The 14,017-nt window shown below is 36.6% G+C and overlaps 1 pseudogene; it reads left to right on the top strand.

Annotated features, from left to right (window-relative positions):
- The first annotated feature begins 201 nt into the window (after positions 1–201).
- Positions 202–303, top strand: LOC136307007 (U2 spliceosomal RNA; annotated as a pseudogene).
- The last annotated feature ends 13,714 nt before the right edge of the window (positions 304–14,017 follow it).

The following is a 14,017-nucleotide window of genomic DNA, read 5'->3' as shown; positions in this document are numbered from 1 at the left end:
ATGTTTGTTGAAAGGCTTTTTTGATACATAGCACTAAATTGATCTCCAAAGATTTTGGACCATTTTCACTCCCAATAGTTTATGAGAATGCCATTTTTTCTAGGCCCTACCTGCACTTGGCAGAGTTCTCTTCTATCTTCTTGCCAATGAAAAATGCTGTTTTTAAAAACTTAAATGCTGGTATATATATAATACACTGGAATCACTTCTTGGCCTTTTGGCTAAGATCAAGTATAGCACTGTTCTTATCCTTTTAATAAAATTGAAAACTTTCTTAAATGATTTATGATTCAGATACCATGTTTTGCATCTTATTTTACCTGACAGGCTCACCTGAATAACTATTTTCCCTGAGCCAGGCACATGCTATTTAAGTAAATAAAGCGCTAGGTTTCTTTCTTTTTTGTAAACTTGGCAGTTGCTTAGTTTAGAAAACTGATCTGGGATATAAATACACCTCTTGATTTTACTTTACAAGTTACCCATATTGGAAAGGTAATGAGTTGGGGGTAAGAATGATATTGCCAGGAGACCTCAGCTTTGAAAACTCAGAAATTTTGTTTTTGTAGACTCACCTAAAGTTAGAGCAGATCCTCGAGTTCTGTATGTTAATGAAGTTACAGAGACTAAATTAATCTGGATGTCAAATTATTAATTTACTGTGAGAGTTGAAATCCGCTCCTGTCAATGTTCCCAGTGCATTCTCTTCCGGTTAATCTCCATGGGCTAGTCACATTACAATTAAAAGGTTTGGTGAGCAGGAGTTTGGATTAAAGTGCATTGGTTAGTTGGATGGATGTTCTGGTAGGAATATACCTGTCCTAGGGAAGGAAACGGTCAAATCTGTAGGCCAGGTGGTTTCTCCCTTCTTGGGATTGGTACGACTGTCTCAAGTACTTGTTCAAGGTTAGTTTCTCAATTTTTTTGAGTATGAAAGAATTTCTTTTTAACTGGTCAGTATTTGTGCTTGGCATATAGTTGGATGTATGAATTCCTAGCTGTTAACTCAATGGCATCCTAGCAATCTGTAGTCCATAGTCTGGTAATCCCTGCTATAGCCTAAGTATCTTGCTTCTCTTCTTACACTTGGTCCAGTTAGGGCCCAATATAACTAATTAGTACTCGGTCTTTGAGATTATACACCCAGGTACTTTACATGTATTAACATAAGAAATGTCCAAACCTGTAAGAATTTTTTATGAGTTTATTTGTGCCAAATTGTCAAAAGTTCTCAGGAAGCTAAAGCTCAATGGATTGAGAAAATGCTCCAGAAAAGGGCAGTTTCACCACTTATTTTATACATCACAATCAAAGGGGAAGATTTAAGGGGTTCCATGAAATTCATTGTTGATGGATTAGGGAGACAAGAGAAAGCAAAGCAGGGAAATCTTTGGGATTGTATAAAAAGTAAAATATATAGGCACAGTTTTTTTATTTTACATAGGCAGGTATGTAAATAGTTAATACAGTGTGTCCGTAAAGTCACGGTGCACTTTTGACCGGTCACAGAAAAGCAACAAAAGACATAGAAATGTGAAGTCTGCACCAAATAAAAGGAAAACTCTCCCAGTTTCATATCTATTCAGTGCAGTTCGATGTGGGCTCACACACAGATATTTTAGGGTTCCTTAGGTAGCTATCCCGTGTAGCCTCTACAGACTGGTCACTGACTGATGGCCTACCAGAACAGGGTTTCTCCACCAAACTGCCGGTTTCCTTCAACTGCTTATCCCACTGAGTAATGTTACTCCTATGTGGTGGCGCTTCGTTATAAACACGCCGATATTTACATTGCACTTTGGTCACGGATTCGAATTTAGCAAGCCACAGAACACACTGAACTTTCCTCTGTACTGTCCACATCTCGACCGGCATGGCCGAGGGCTGCCCTGCTGTATACACGGTGTTACGTCATCTGCGCATGCGCACATGCTGCCACATCATCCTACAGAAACTAGAAGGGTTTTCCTTTTATTTGGTGCAGATTTCACATTTCTATCGTCTTTGTTGCTTTCCTGTGACCGGCCAAAAGTGCACCATGACTTTATGGACACACTGTAGTTGCCTGGCTTGTGGTGATAAGTGCAGTGAGCAGAGTATTGACCAGGAACTCTTGAGTTTGCAGGGGTTAAAACCCTGGGCTTGCCTGATCAAGGCACAACAAGCAATCAATGAGCAACAATTATGGGTTATGCTCCCCCATCCCTAAAATCCGTAAATAAAATCTTTCTTTTTTTAAAGAAAGATAATAATTAACAGTTAATAATTAAAATGATGATAATAACAGTGAGGTATTTGTGATTTCTGCTCTGGTGGAATGGTTGTGCCCTGAGGGGGCTGAAAAAGAGATTACTTTTACAAGGTATGTTATCAGGTATGTTAGTGTGATGCAAAAAGACAACAGGCTCAATTAAGGTAAGCACTGATCTTTGTTAGAGAAAAATACCTCCTTAGGACATGACTACCCGCCATGAACTTCTGTTAGTTAGACTGTTTCAATTTCAGACCACTCTCTGTGGTTACTTTAGGTCTCTCTGAGTTTACAAGGCCACCACGCAGAGGTCCCTTGTCAGGCTCAGCATGTGGCCCCCTTTTTATCTACACATACTTTTAAACTCCAGATTCATATTTACAGATAGTAACTTGATTTCCACATAAGCTTTACCTTTCACCCCCAAAGTGTAATCTTTTTTACCACTGCAGAGGAGGGGGCTAAGCGCTGAGTGCTTGCCTGACATACTGCCAAGAGTAAACCTGATGAGTACCCTGGAGTTTATCAAGATGCAGAAATTATTATCTTCCCTTTTAAAAAGTAACATTCAGCTGTTTTTAGTTTTAACTCAAATGTCTAAACTGGCGTGGTATTCATAATAGCTCCTTCTCATTGAAGGGTTTAACCATGCCCAAGAATCATCTACTGGTCTCATTTAAGCGTATATTTCTGGATGTAGTTTTTCTGTCGTTTTCTTTTTTCTCTTTGAAAAGGAATTCATTGTTGATGTAGGTTTAACAATGCTTTTTAAATTTATTTTTTCATTAAAAGAAACCTATTCAAAGTAAATGTGGATGACCTGTTAGAAGAAGGAGATAAGTTATCACTTGGCTACTTACTATTAATATAAGAGAATAGTTCCACAGAGGAAACCAGCTCAAGTAGATGAGAGGTCTAATCATTCAGTCCTGGGATTTCTCTACCCTAAAAGCCAAAGAACAAGCAAGGAACAACAGGTAGCCAAGGGAATTCCTGCTCTCCTGCCCCACCCCAGGGAATCCTGATCTTAACGAACCTCACCTCTGTACACCCAGTTGCTCAAGAAAGAAAGTTGGGCGTCATTTATAGTATTTTCTCTATCCTTCCAACCCAGTCACTCCCCAAATCTCCCAGATTTTACCATGGAGGCTAGTATATAAATTTCCAGTGGCTTACTGTTCTGGAATAGATGGGCCAGACTTGCCCTACTCTGTACTGCAGAAGGGAACAAATAAGAATAAATGGAGACATTTGTCAAACCAATTAAGCATGTAGAAATGTTTTAAAAATTACACAATTACAGAGAAATATGTAGGTGTTATATCAGAAAGAATGGAGCCCATGATTTGCCTTTTACCACTCACTAGTTATGTAACCTTGGAGAAGTTTCTTAGCCTGTGTCTCAGTTTTCTCAACTTAAAATGAGGATACTTATTTAGTCATCTATCAGAAGACACTTCAGTTGATTCCATATCTTGACCATGCTAAATAATGCTACAGTGAACATAGGGTTGCATATATCTTTGCGAATAAATGTTTTGAATTTTTTCAGGTAGATACTCAGAAGAGGGGTTGCTGGGTCCTATGGTAACTCTGTTCTTAATTTTTTAAGGAGCTTCCATACTGTTTTCCAATGTACACTTGAAACCTATATAATTTTATTAACCAGTATCACTCTAGTAAATTTAATTTAAAAATAAAAAATGAGGATACATATACTACTAGCCTTATAGACAATGCTTAGATTATGCCTGTCACATAGTAAATGCTTTGTAAGCATTAACTTGGGGGTTTTTTGTTGTTTTTGTTCAAGAATTAGAAGAGTCTGTTCCTCAGCTCATAAATTTGGCTCTAACTATTGATGATTAAATCGAGTATTTGAGATGTGTAGTATTAAGATTTAAGTAACTAAATTATTTTTCTTTCCTGCCTCTTAAGCATGTGTTTCACCATTTGATTCTGGATTAATTCTCCAACTTTGTATTTGCTCTAGAAGTTAAGTGATCCAGCTGTTAAATGTCATGTATGATCTTAAAGCACTTCCTAAAATGTTATTTTGCATGTGGGGTGTTGTATCTATATTTGGGAATGAGTAAACAAATACAGCTTTGGTCCATACACTTCATTGTGTAAAGGAATAACAAAAATATGCATGATAAAATAAGGGTGAAAATAACCGTTGATTTTTAATTTTTAAAAATCACAAGAGACTATATAGCAGACCTCAACAATATGAAACTAGATAAAGAATTTCCTAGGTAAATGCAGATTGCCAAATGGAGTTAGAAAATTTAAACAGACTAATTTCAGTAGAAGAAATAGATGTTATTTTAAAAATTACTCCATTAAAAAGCATCAGCTAAAAAGCCAGATGGTTTCATAGAGAAATTCTACCAAACATTCAAAGACCAGATAGTTCTGCTCTTCTATAAATTATTCCAGAAACTTGAGAAGGAAGGATAGAAAGATTTCTAATTCTTCATATGAGGGAACTACAGTATTAGTATGGAAACCTGATAAGAACAGCACAAAATAACTATAAATCAACATCCTTTGTAAATATTGACACAAAACTATTAAATAACATCGTGTGTGTGTGTGTGTGTGTGTGTGTGTGTGTGTGTGTGTGTGTGTGACAGAGACAGATAGGGACAGACAGGAAGGGAGAGAGATGAGAAGCATCAGTTCTTTGTGGCAGCACCTTATCTGTACATTGATTGCTTTCTCATATGTGCCTTGACCGGGGGGAGGGGGGTTACAGCAGACTGAGTGACCCCTTGATCAAGCTAGCAACCTTGGGCTCAAGCTGGTGAGCCTTGCTCAAACCAGATGAGCCGGCGCTCAAGCTGGCGACCTTGGGGTCTCGAACCTGGGTCCTCGGCATCCCAGTCCGATGCTCTATCCACTGCGCCACCGCCTGTTCAGGCCACATCTTCTTTTTTTTTTTTTTTTTTTTTAAGACTTTACTTATTGATTTTAGAAAGAGAGGAGAGAGAGAGGGGGGTGGGGAGGAACAGGAAGCATCAGCTTCCATATCTCTGCTGACTGGGCAAGCCCAGGGTTTCTAACTGGGGACCTCAGCATTCCAGGTCACTGTTTTATTCACTGTGCCACCACAGGTCAGGCTAATAACATCATTGTTATTATTATGTAATATGCCATGACCATGTGAGATTGACTCCAGGAAAGTAGAGATGGTTCAGTATTAGAATACCCATTAATATCATATTCCATATTAATAGATTTGGGAAGGAAAAGTATTTATCTTTATGGATACTGAAAGAGCCTTAAAAAATTTCACCCATTCATGATTAAAATAAAACACAAACATATACATTCAGAAAAACAAATTACAAGATATGTTTTTTAAAATAATTTTTAAAATCTATATAAGCCAGAAAGCTTATATAATGGAAAAAATGGGAAGTATTTCCACAGTATACCAAAACAAGGCAGGTGCTCACTATCTCCACTAATATTGAACATTATCACTGAAGTATCAACCTATACAGTTTTTTTTTATTCAGTTTTTTAGAGAGGAGAGAGAGACGACAGAGAGAGAGAAGGGGGGAGGAGCTAGAAGCATCAACTCCCATATGTGCCTTGACCAGGCAAGCCCAGGGTTTCAAACTGGCGACCTCAGCATTTCCAGGTCGACGCTTTATCCACTGCGCCACCACAGGTCAGGCCCCTATACAGTTTAATAAGAAATCAATTAGAGGTATGAGACTGAGTAAAGAAGAAAACTATATTTGTAAATTATATGGTAGTATAACTAGAAAACCCTACAGGGTCACTGGTAAAACTAATCCAAACAATAAAAAAATTCAGTTAGGAAACAGGATATAAAATTAATTTAGAAAAACGAGTAGCCTCATATACATGAACAAGTAATTATGAGTTAGCAGTCATAATGGTAGTGGAAATGCTATTTATAATAACAACAAAAAAGATTAAATACTTAGAACTATGCAGAACCTCTGAGGATAAATTTTTTTAAGGTTTGAAAGTCAGATAGGTAGACTTGAACAGGATGATTTGACATTATAAAGATGTCAATTCTCTATTCTCGCAGGGTGACTCCTGTGTGCCAGAGCTCACGGGTTCAGCCCCTAGTCAAGCACACACGAGAAGCAGTTGATGAGTACACAACTACGTGAAAACAACCGAGTGAGATGAGTTGATGCCCCCCTCTCTCTCTCTTTCTCTTACTTTTCCCCCTCTCAAATCAATGGAAAAAAATGTCAGTTATCCTAAAATTTTAAACTAAATGCAGTTCCAGTAATAAATACTGAAAAAACTATTAAAATTTTTTAAAATGTTTTATTTATTGATTTTAGACAGAGGAGAGAAAGAAAACTGGGTGGGAGCTGAGTAGCGGCAAGCACCTACTCATTGCTTCTGGTATGTGCCTTGACAGGGCAAGCCTGGGGGGCTTCAAACTGGTGACCTCAGCATCCCAGGTCTATGCCTCATCCGCTGTGCCTCTACAGGTCAGGCAGAACTTTTTTTTTAATTTATTAGGGTGACATTGGTTAATGAAATTATACAGGTTTCAGGCGTGCAATTAATTCTGTATAATACAGCATCTGTATACTGTATTGCATTGTGTGCTCACCATCGCAAGTCGTCTCCCTCCATCAGCACCTATCCCCCTACCTTCCTACTCCCTCTACCCCTCCTCCCCGCCTGTAATCCCCACACTGTTGTGTCTGTACATTTTTGTTTGGGGGGGGGGTTGTTTGTTTTTGCTTAATACCTTCACCTTTTTCACACAGAAACTTTTTTTAAATGAAGTTAGATAGGTATATTGATACTAAGTTAAGTGGAAAAACAAACATACAAATACAGCCAGGAAGAAACTACAAAAAGAAAACTACCAGGTGGGACTACCCCTGCCAAACATTAAAACGTTTATAGTAGTCCCCCTTCTCCATGGGGAATACATTCCGAGACCTCCCTTTCCCTCAAGTGGATACCTGAAACCACAGGTAATTCTACACCCTATATATAGCAAGTTTTTCTGTACGTACATAGCTGTCATCAAGTTTAATTCATATATTAGGCACAGTATGAAATTAACATGAACTAATAATGTAGAGAAATTATGACAATGTACTGTAATTAAAGTTATGTGAATGTGGCCTCTGGCAAAATATCCTACTGTACTGTAAATACAGCGTGCATATGCTGGACAGGGATGATTCACCTCCTGGGCAGGACAGAACTGGACAGCACAAGACTTTTATCACAGTACTCAGAACAACATGTGATTTAAAACTACTAAATTTTTTATTTCTGAAATTTTCTATTAAATATTTTTGGGCTGCAGATGACCAGGAGTCACAGAAAGCAAAACTGGATAACAGGGAACAACTGTACCATAAAACTTCTACAATTAGAAGTGTCCTATTGACACGTGAATAAACTAATAGAGCAGTGTAATAGAAAGCCCTGGAAGAAACCAAGATACTTGGGTGGAAATTGTAAAGGTGGCATCTCAAATCACTGAGGTGTAGAATGGACTTTTTAAATAAGGATATTAAAAAGTCAGGATATCGGTGTAGCCATTGGGAAAGAGATAAAATTAGATCCAGATCTTGCGTAGGAATACCCTGGACACAGTGGGGCACACATCATCTTGGTGACTCCAGTGAAAACCCATGGCTGAAGCAACACTGGAACGCACCAGCGGCCCTGGAGGCACAAACAGCTAGAAAGAGAGCACCTGTGACAGCTCCCATGGAAGCTGTGGAGGATGGAAAGAGCTAGCTCTCAATGAGGAGGACATTTCTAGGGTTCAGATGCCTTGCTTATTTTGTGTTCCCTGCGCTATTATTCTGTGTCTCTAACACAGAATACCACTCGGGAGACTAGCTTACTCAAAAGAAGGAGTGGGTTGGGGTTGATGGTGCAGAAAGCCACATTGTCAGGCATGGAATAATGGAAAGAATCCTCCCTTACCAAGATAATGTCCTCTGTGTTCTACTTTTCATACTTCAAAATGAGGTATTTTTACTTCCCAATACTGAGTTTTCAAAAGGAGACTAATATATTATGCTAATAAATATTGATATACAGTAGTCTCCCCACTCCCTGACTTTTATAACATTGTTAAAAACTAACAATTCTAATAGAAATACAGTTTAAAATATGTATTAAATTTCTAATACATAAAAAATGCTACAGTAAATAGAAACCTTAGCTCCAAAAGAAAAAAGACTGCTGGAAAATGTGGGAAAAGGTTTAAGACAGTATAATTAATGTCTAAATAGCCTCTGGCTTTACTGATTTTAACATTTGTCCCATTTGGTACCCTCCCTTCTCTAACTTTTTCAGAAACTTTTATCACACCTTCAGAATTTACATTCTAAAGTATTATCATCTAATATAACCATCATTATACTCCCCTTGTTCTAAATTTCCTTCATAGCTTTTTGAAAAACCAGAATCTGGTCAAATATAACACTTAATATTTGTTGTTGTGTCTCTAATCTTTTATAATTTTGCTTATTCTTTTTTCATAATATTGATATTTGAAGAGTTAAAACTAGCTGTCTCGTACAATGGTCCACATTCTGAATTTGCTGAATTGTTTCCTTACAATTAGATTCAGATTAAATATTTTCAGAGGAATACTCCGTACATGATCAGAAGACATAGGATGTTAACCTGTCATATTATTGGTAGTGTGAAATTTGGTCACTTGGTTAAAGTAGAAAATATCCTCTCTAATGACAATCTTTCATCTAATAGGTTTTTGTTGTATAGTCATGAGCCTTGCCAGTATCTGTTATTACAGTAGTAGTTTAAAAATACTAACTTTTTGCCTGACCTGTGGTGGCACAGTGGATTGAGTGTTGACCTGGAACACTGAGGTTGACAGTTCAAAACCCTGGACTTGCCCAGTCAAAATCTAAAAATAAAATACTGATTTTTCTACTTCTAAGAAAATGTTAAACTTCTAAAAAATTAGTTCCTATAAGATGGCCTTTGGTAATGATAATCATTTGCTCTTTTTATTTAGAAAGCCTTGGGCAATGTGAGAGAATTGGGTTCAAATGTTATTTTTACCTTAAAAGGTTGAGTACTTAAAAAGTCTTGTAAAAGCTAAGGCACCCAAAAATTTAGAAAGTTTATCAGCAGTGTATATAATTCGTTTCAGACAATTAAATTTCTGTTACTACTTCCATAGTTGCCCCAGTTCCTATAATTCAGTTGGGAATTATCTCTCTACCTTATAACTATAGTTAAATTCTGTTAATAGTCAGTGTGCTTCTGTTTTTGCAGATGAAGTTGCTGAGGATTGTAAGAAATACAGTATGAAATATGAAATGCAAACACAAGATTCATCTGTGTAATTCATATTTTTCTTTTTGAGGATTTATTCTTTGAAAGTTTTCTTATTATCTGACCATGGTAGGGTGTTTTAAGCAGAGTTCCATCATAAGACATCATAAGAAACCTTTCTAAATCTCTCTCTGTTTGCATTGAACACTTAAACTAACTTAAGTAATTAATGGTGTAGTATCCAAAGTAATATTGATGTTTCTATGTCTTATTAGCTAGTTGTAGGTTCCTAAATTAAGCATTCATTATCAGAGTTCATGATTAACAGTTAAGTCCTTTCCCTTCAGAATTAGAGGGATGCCTCTACTTGACAGTGCTAATAACTACATTTTAAAATATTTTAATTATAATTATTTTCACTTAATCAGCATTACTTGAATTATAAGGCCTACCAATTTTTATAAACTCAAAGAGAAATAGAATCATTTGATATATTATCATCTATGTATAGAAGTGAATTTATCCTGTTCTTTCTGACTAGTAGAAATATTCATTTTAATTTTTGACACAATGAAAGTGCATTCCTTCATTCTGCATTTTAATTTATCCATCTCTTCCATAATAAGAGCTCTTATTATGGTTTTTAAGGAAAACTCCCTTGGGTCTGTTTCTCATAAAGATTTTATCTGAGCCTGACCAGGTGGTGGCACAGTGGATAGAGCATCGGACTGGGATGCGGAAGGACCCAGGTTCGAGACCCCGAGGTTGCCAGCTTGAGCGCGGGCTCATCTGGCTTGAGCAAAGAGCTCACCAGCTTAGACCCAAGGTCGCTGGCTCCAGCAGGGGGTTACTCGGTCTGCTGAAGGCCCGCGGTCAAGGCACATGTGAGAAAGCAATCAATGAACAACTAAGAAGTCGCAACGCGCAACGAGAAACTGATGATTGATGCTTCTCATCTCTCTCCGTTCCTGTCTGTCTGTCCCTGTCTATCTCTGCCTCTGTATAAAAAAAAAAAAAAAAGATTTTATCTGAGAAAAAATCATTTGTACCCTTTGTTAAACATTGAACTCTTCTGAAAAAGTCAGGGTTTGGAGTGCCCAGGCAGGTACTTGATTTTTACCTCTTGCAAGTATCTGGCTGCTGAAAAGTACAGGGCATGATAAAGGATTGTACACTGGCAAACTAGGTCTTTGGGGAAACTTCAGTGTGAAACCTCTCAGACAAGAATCACTCGTATTAGCTATCTTACCACTTTTGTTGTTTGAATAGTCAGGGAAGGTTTTATGGATTTATATCTATTATTAAGTCTACTTATAGGGCTGAAATAGAGCCACTTTTGAAAAAACAAGAACCTTTTCTTAAATTGTAAAGTTGGTGTTTTATTTTGCTGTTTGTTAAGCTGGTATACAGAATACTGCTGATATGTAGGATTATATAAACTGTAAGACTTAATCGTTTAGTGACAAAGAAAAGCAGCATTTTGGTTAGTGGTATACATTTTTTCTTGTAATAGTACAGGTAATGTATGAGCCTTGTCTGTTAGGATTTTTATACAGCATTTCTGTATGCTTATGGAGAGCATGATCTTGATTTCCCGAAATGGGAAACAGGCATGTACTTTAGCCCAGCTGTCAACAAAAAACAAAGGTTAGAATTTAAAAAAAAAAGCTTGCATATTTATTCCATGTTCTGCCCAAAAGATACAATTTGTCTTCTATTTTCATTTTCTTTTGTCATAGTTACTGAACATTGAGTTTTCTAAAATTTGGTTTCAGTCAATTCCTCTTTTTGTAAGTTCAGTATACTAGAGCTGATCTAAGCATGTGACACAGGCAGAATTGTCCTCTGATTGCAGTTCTATTGCTGTCTCCATCTGTTGGTATGAAGAAGTAATGGTCTTGCCAGAATAAGCAAGCTCATTTTAATTTTAGCAAAAACAAATGAAGAAATAAGAAATTATGCTATTAATGCATTTTCTTTCTTTGTGACATGTAAGTCAGTTTGAAGATGCAAAACTATCATGGGATGTCAGCTTTTGTAGACAGATGGTATTTGATTTTTTTAAGCTTTTTTTTTTTGGTGATATTAAAGTGTCAACGAGAGTTATTAACTTAAAAACCTGATGTATTAATCATGCCTAGATTCTATACATCATGTTCTTTGGGAAAAGAGGGAAATATCATTATCTTAACCTTTTTCATCAGTGTGAAGTCAAGCATCAATGTACAACAAAATTTTAATAGGGAGAAATCTCAAAAATCCTGACAGTCCTTGTACATTCAGTTTCATGGGCTTTTGCATCATTGCTTCTGAATTCCTAATGAAGAGCTCGATATAGTTTCTGATGCATTTCAGATATTCTGGGTGGTGACTGGCTAGAGTGTTACTGACATCACAACATACAGCTGTTGACTTTCTTTTGTCTCTGAGTCCTCAGCAAGTAAGTGCTTTTTAGACTGCTCTAGCAGTGCTCTCCCAATGCCTGACTAATCAGCTGGCTGTGTGTGTGTTGAGCTCTGAAGGAGCAATGCAGAGCATCAGTTCACAGATCCTATGGAAAGTACATTTTCATCTCTGTGTAATAAAGCAAATAACAATACAACGAAGGTATGTGACTCTTAATTCATTTGCTAAATATGTATAAAAGGTAATCAAATAAATGAAGAGTTATTTATGTTCACTTTGTACTGTAATTTTTGCTAGAGAGGTGTGGTAAAATCCTTGCCATGTCCAAAGTTTTCGTTTACTTTTGCAAAGATGTGTTTGTTTGGGTTGCTAGAATGAGGCATAGGAGTCATTTACTTCTCATTTGTAGTACAAGTTTCTTCTTTCCTACCCCTTTAAACTTGTGATTTTCCTTGTACCTTATTGATAGTATGATTTATATGTGTGCTCATGGATATTTGTATATAGCAGAAAAATTGTCAGTTGGAAAAATGATTTCTCTTTCAACTTCATCTTAAAATAGACATGCTGTATGGCTTGTTTGATCTTAAAAATTTCATTAAGAGCCTTCTTTTGGGAATTAAGAAACTAAGAACCTTAACTTTTAAAATTGATGTTAAATTTTTTACCCTTTTGGGTGGAAAGAGATAGAAGATCTTTTTTTCACAGATTTATCTCTAATTGTTTTTAATTTTTTTATTGACTTTATTGAGTGACATTGGTTAATAAAATTACACAGGTTTCAGGTGCACAGTTCTACAGTATATCATCTGTATATCGCATTGTATGTTCACCACCCCATGTCATATAATAGGAAAACCTAGATCTGTCATTATTATGTCTAGCATAATCAAATACCACATTACAAAAGAAAGCAAATGTTAATCAACTGTTATTTTTTTAGAACTATCTGATTTCTAATTATACTGTCTGAAATTTTGACATTTATTTTGGTATTTTATTATTCTTCAAACTGGAATCTTACTGTATAGGTGATAATGAATAACTAAAACATGCCCATTAGTGTGTAACTGACTTATTTAACAGGTTTTTTCAAAGTTTTGCTTGCTTTTTACCTAAAATTAGTCAGATTTTAACAGCATTCAGAATTGCTGTGATATTTTCAATCTTTCCCTTTCCCATGTGAAGCAATTATTTTGATCCTGAATAATAACTTACTCTTTAATAGAGGAGATAACAGGAAAATCACTAAATGGCCTTTCATGGATGCTGAATATCATTACTCTTTTGTTTCTTTCTGATTTGCATTTATGGAAGTAATTAGGATCATGAAAATGTTAATAGCTGTTATTAAAATTAGGGTCTTTTATCAGTACATTATTTCCACCTAATACCAGGAGAATTTAATCATTTCTTTTTTAAGCTTTAAGTTTTCCATTGAAAACTACAAAAGAGAAAATAAAATAGCACATAGTCTCCATTCATCCTGTCACATTTTGCTCTTTTTTATAACCTTTCTTCTTTTTCATTTTTTTTCTTTCCTTTGGGTTTCTGTTTGTGTGTCCCTGCACACAGATCCATCCTCGTGTGTGTGTGTGTGTATGTGTGTGTGTGTGTGTGTACACACACCTCCCCACTGGTGTTTGCCTCTCTGCCAATTTTCTCTCCCTCTGATCCCTTCCCTCCACCATTCATTGGTCTTTCCCACTTTGTCTGGGCTTCTCTACCTTTCTGTCCATCTCTCCATGTTGTTTTTGTCTCTTTCTCTGTATGTATGTGTCTGTCTTTTGTTTTTAATTCACGTCTGACTCCCCTTTTCCTGGGATCTCTCTTCCTGTTTAGCTGTCCCTGCATCTCCATGTGTCTGCCTCATTTTTTCCCCTCTCTGTCTCTCTTTTTCTGTTAGTCTATTTTTCCCTTTCCCTCTCTGTGGTGTTTGATGTCCCCATTCTGCCTCTCTGTCCCCCTACCCTTTCCTTCGTCCTGCGTTATTCTTCTGGGCCTCTGTATCTTCCTATCTCAATATTTTTTTTTTTTTTTTTTGTATTTTTCTGAAGCTGGAAACAGGGA

This window comes from Saccopteryx bilineata, chromosome 5 (assembly GCF_036850765.1).
Source record: "Saccopteryx bilineata isolate mSacBil1 chromosome 5, mSacBil1_pri_phased_curated, whole genome shotgun sequence".
Taxonomy (NCBI): domain Eukaryota; kingdom Metazoa; phylum Chordata; class Mammalia; order Chiroptera; family Emballonuridae; genus Saccopteryx; species Saccopteryx bilineata.
This window is presented reverse-complemented; position numbering and strand designations above follow the sequence as displayed.